This window comes from Microtus ochrogaster, unplaced genomic scaffold (assembly GCF_000317375.1).
Source record: "Microtus ochrogaster isolate Prairie Vole_2 unplaced genomic scaffold, MicOch1.0 UNK94, whole genome shotgun sequence".
Classification (NCBI taxonomy): domain Eukaryota; kingdom Metazoa; phylum Chordata; class Mammalia; order Rodentia; family Cricetidae; genus Microtus; species Microtus ochrogaster.
The window spans coordinates 532,561-538,117 of NW_004949192.1; the positions used below are offsets into that span (position 1 = coordinate 532,561).

A 5,557-nucleotide genomic window follows, 5' to 3' on the forward strand; every position below is an offset into this window, starting at 1 on the left:
CAGTGCCGTATTTCCCCAGTAAAGGCACCATATAAGTTCATAAGTAGGGTTTAGCATTTTAATAAGCTAATATATATTAATATAATTTAATAAGAAATATATATATCTGCTCTTGTTTAAGGTACTGTGTTTGTACAACATATTTAAAAATATAAAACATAATTAATAAATTCAGGTTATAGATACATAAGTAGGGTTTAGCATTTTAATAAGCTAATATATATTAATATAATTTAATAAGAAATATATATATCTGCTCTTGTTTAAGGTATTGTGTTTGTGCAGCATATTTAAAAATATAAAACATAATTAATAAATTCAGGTTATAGATAATCATCTATAATGGTCAAGCTTGTAGTCATGTTAGCTAGGATTTCCAGATATATAGAGATTTAATTCAGTAAGACGTTCTTCAAATCTTTGAAAGACTAGAGTATATGGCATTTAATTTTTTTAAGAACTTAGTACTTTAAATGACTGTGAGACACAGCTAATCCTGGCTGTATGAATTACATCAAAAGGAAGATGGACATTGAAGTGACTACTTATGGAGTTTGCTAGCCATTTGCTCAAGAAACTGCTCTTCCTGGACTTTTAGATGAACTGGACATACATGAACCAGAAAGAAATGACTGTTGAAATTACCTAAAGGTGCGACCATCCTTCATGGTTCCCTCTTTATGAAAGAGTCTGCTAGACATTTTGCAGGACACAGAAAAATGTGACTAACAAATTGCCAATATAGGTGGAACTGTCTTTGAAATTTCTTGCTTTGTGTAAAAGTTTGCTGGATACTAAGGGCCTGGAGGCTGAAGATGTATGCCCAAGCAGTACAGAAGAACCTTGGGAGACTGTCTAGGCAGCAAGATGTCTCTATCAATTCTAGAGGTTTTGAAATTGCTTATAATGTACTTCCTGTTGACTTAGTAAATATTATATTCATCTGGAGTCTTTGATGAAGTTTAGGAATTCAAGTTATAGTTATAATTATAGATTTCCTTAGTAATTATAAAAAATAAAATAGATATAAATATTTTAACTGTAATTCTTGCTTGATAATGGTTTTGTTACATTTAATTTTACTATGTTAAAATTAAAACCTTCTTCTTTATTTAAATAGAAAAGGGGAGGTGATTCACATTGTATGCTATGAATACCATTGGTTAAAGAACCAGGCTTGACCTGATAGGGTAGGACAGAGCTAGGTGGAGAAAAATAAACTGAATGATTGGAGAAAGGAGGCTGAGTTAGATAGAAGCCATGAAGCTGCTGCTGGAGATGGACACACTTAAACTTTACTATTAGACCATGACCTTGTGGTGATGCACAGATTAATGGAGATGAGTTAAATTAAGATGTAAGAGTTAGCCAATAAGAAGCTAGAGCTATTGGGCCAAGTAGTGATTTAAAGAATAGTTTCTGTGTGATTATTTTGGGGCTCGGCAGCTGGGAAACAAACAGGTGGCTCCTTACAACACCCCAAATTGTAAACCATTACATATAGGCAAAGGATATATGAGGATAAAAAATTGCTGACAAGAATTATGAGACAAAGAACCTCCAAAAATGCCACTTAGGGTCCTGTATTTGTGCCACCTACTGCTGGGCATTGAATCCTATCTTAAGAGTGGTTTGCATGTGAAGCAAGAATCTACTGTATGGAACATGTTATTCATTTGCTCTCAGTTTTAATTGGATCTGTATTCAGGATTTGGGATAAGGTCTTGGTGAAAAGCTTCCCTGGTAACAGTTGACAGTCTGAGAACAGGGAACTATAAGTGTAACTTCCTCTTTTTTTCCATTCTGCTTTCATCAAGAATCACACATACTGTCTGTTCTAATCTAATTCTCTTCTCAGGTACACATTGTTTCTAATGTGTGGCAAATACATTTGTTTACAGCTCCCTCTCTGGACACTCCAGTATTTGAGATGAAGCAAGGTAAGGGGCCTGTCTATATTTCTATGGGATAAACTTTTCCATTAAGTATAAAGTCAAGCTTCTTTTATAAGAAAGTTAAGCTATACTCAAATGGATGCTGATATATGTAAGAATATAGTCAAATGGATGCTGATGTTTATAAGAATTCATTATATATTCACTACATTATTCTAGTAATTATTACTGTAATCTTCAAATGTTAATGTTTCAATTATTAGAGTTAATTAAATTATTTTAATCTTAATTTTCAATTTATATATAAACGAACATTAATATTTTGTCTTAGGACATTATATTGCTAAGTTCTTATAATTGTTCCTATGAAACATGAAGTCACAAGAACTATCTGCTTACGCTAATGATAATGGAATTTTTGACAGAGATTTTACAGTAGCCATAGAGAAGTCTGAATGTGATCATCCTTACGTACTCAATCATATACAACCTTAAATATCATCAGCTCCTACAGACATATCATGGGGATCACAGTTTTGAAGTACAGTCAATCAAAAATTGACGTGGGACCTTTTATTATTTTGTAATTTTTATTTGATTTATTCTTGAATTTTCATACATTCATGCAATAGTGCTTTGTCATATAAACCATCACTCAGCCAAACTTCTATTAAAATTTCACCTCCTTGAAGCATGATTACGAAAAGATCAGAGAGAGAAACTGGGGTTCAATCTAAAGATATGAAAAGCAAAACAGCCAGCCACTGGCTTTTCCCTCGACCTCAGTCCAAACTGGTGATACTGCCTCCATGAATCTCAGAATAAGACTATGTCTTAGAGCTGTCTCCTCCCATTTTATAATTTTCTCTGGGGCTGGGATTAAAGGAATTCATAACTATGATTAAAGACATGCACTTCCCAGTTTCTATGGCAATTAGTGAGGCTACTTGATTAAAGGTGTGCATAACCACTGCCTGCTCTGTAAGGCTGATTGTTTTACTTTTTGATCTCCAGGCAACCATTATTTATTAAAATACAATTTAAATTCCACCACACATCCTCCTTCCATAATAATTTATTTGCTTATCCCTCAGATCCATTTATTGTAATTAGTGATTCTCATATGTATGCATGTGGTATGTATATGGTATGACACATTGAAAAGTAATACAAGGAAAAGAAAGGAGCTTCCATTTTTCTTGATCACAAAATCAGCAATGTACAAAGGGCAGCACGTAGAGTGTCTCAGATGTATGTCTATCCACAAGGACACAGGAAAACTTAGGACATGACAAATGTCCACAACACAAGACAACTTTTTTGCTGATACTATTTATACCTGCTATATGTAGAGGTGGCACTTGTAACACATGAAAGTGAAGCTGTTAATACTGGGATAGATTTTCACAAGGGTATAACTAAGAAAATAATTAGGACACATATCTCCTTATTGGAGGAAGAATAGAGTTAAGAAAACTTGCATTTCCTGCTTACACAGTTAATATTCTTTCCTTCACATGTCTCTGAGGCAGATGAGGACTAGATAGTTATAGTTATTGTTTTCTTTCTCACCAGATTCAGAAAAGAAATTTACTAAAGAGTTGTAAAGTACATAGGGTTCAGAGACATTAAGAGATAGTTTTGGTAATGCAAATTAGAATAGAAAGTGACTTAGGTACTAACTTTTGTACTCACCTAATTAGGATAGATAATGGGGTATTTTCTCTGAATTTGTCAAATGTTTATGGGCAAGACATTATTGATTTGTTTATTGCCTGTTTGTATTGTATATAGTTATTTACTTATTGTATATAGTTTTGTTAGTTATAAACTTTTTTATTTCTGACAAAAAGAGGTAATGCAGTGAGATTTTGTTTGTGTTATAACATACAAAACTTGCCTGAGGATCAGAGTGTGGAGCTAGCAACTACTTAGCCTCAGAAGTCAGGCAGTGGTGTCACACACATTAAATCCCAGCACTCTGGAGGAAGAGGCAGAGGGATTTCTGTGAGTTCCATGTCACCTTGGGCTACACTAAATAAATCCAGTCTCAAAGAGTGGTGGCAAACACCTTAAATCCCAGTTCTCGGCAGTCATAGGCCTTTAATTCAAATACTGGGGAAGTAGAGAAGAGAAGGGATATGCCTGGGTGGGGAGAGAAATATAAGGAAGGAGGAGACAGGAGCTAAAGGCATTCAGTCTGAAGACTTCTAGAGACAGGCTACTGCATTCAGTACGAGGACTTCTTAATGGTAAGAACTAGTGGCTGTCTGCTGCTCTGCTTCTCTGATCTTTCAGATTTTACCCCCAAAATATCTGGCTATGGGTTTTTATTTAGTAAGATAATTATTATTGCATTTGAGAAAATAGCTAAGAAAACCATCCCAAGTATCTTTACAGGTTTGTCATAGGTATTAGCAACACTGTTGATTTATGTCATTGTTGTTGAATACAAGATTCTAGTCCATTGGTTTTAGGGCATATTTTACCGACCAGCATAATTTCAGAGTCTTCTATAGTTTGTTGACTATTACCGAACTTTACATTGGTGTTTAAATGAAGGAAAGCATAATAAAACAATTAGTGCCCTATACTTAATGCAGTAATTCATATTGATATGTGAAAGAAAAGGTTTGTGCTAATAGATAGAATTTTATGTTAAATATTGATTGCTATTTGATTTAACATCATTAGTTTTGAAATCTTGATACTTGCTCAGAACAAATAATACTTGGTGTCCTAAGTGCTTTACCAAGGTTATTTTTACAATCATGCTATTAAATATAGGGCATTGACTCAGAAATTTGTGTTATTTATTACATAGAGTGAATATCATTGCAATCCTTGAATTATATTCAATGTATTCCTCTTCCCTTTATGGTAAAATATTCCTGCGTCAGAAGTTGGCTCATTCAGTAGCATACATGATTTGAAATTATGAACATCTGTGTTTATTATTATAATACACAGATAAAAATCCAGGAATATTATTTTGGGCATGCAATCCCAGGGCATGATTGGCAATGACAGATCTCTGAGTTTAGCCATCTAGCCAAACTAGATTACTTGGTGAAATTTATTGAAAGTAACTATATCAAGTAAACCCAAGGTATTAGATATTGGAGTTAAAATAGCATTTTATAACATAATAGCAACATTGCACATGTGAGCTTTAAGCAGATAAAACTGCGTGTACATGATTTGTATAATGTCAAGCTAGCCAAAGTCGCAGGAATGGTTGTTACAGGAAGGAATGAAGTCTTACTCCTATTTTACTAGTCATTGGCATTTAACGAACTGCTGAGGAAGGATGAATTTATTTTCTTCAGTAACGTTTGATCTTAGAAAACAATCCAGCTTCCAGGAGAGTTCCACACATTTATGAAGACCCAGGCAACCCTAAATGAGCTCAGTTTCTATTAAGAAACGAGAGAGCTAAAAAAATAAAATAAATAAATAAAAAAAAAGAAATAAGAGAGCCTTGGATCCATAACCATAAATTTTGTGTAGCAATCGGAGCGGCGGGGCTGCGTCCCCAACACCCCAGCCGCCCGCTCGGCTAGCTTATGCCCCAAAATAATTACACGGACACTGTATTCTTTTAATCACTGCTTGTCCCATTTCTATCTAGCCTCTTCTAGGCTAACTCTCGCACCCGGACT

At 34.4% G+C, this 5,557-nt stretch overlaps 1 long non-coding RNA gene across 3 annotated transcripts in view; it reads left to right on the top strand.

Moving 5' to 3' along the window:
* LOC101981174 overlaps nt 1-5,557 on the top strand; it is a 274,159-nt gene that overhangs the window by 54,524 nt on the left and 214,078 nt on the right. For all 3 annotated transcript variants that reach the window (XR_003376706.1, XR_003376705.1, XR_001229499.2), the window contains exon 6: nt 1,902-1,940. This is a non-coding gene — a long non-coding RNA (uncharacterized LOC101981174). The remainder of the gene's footprint in view (nt 1-1,901; nt 1,941-5,557) is intronic.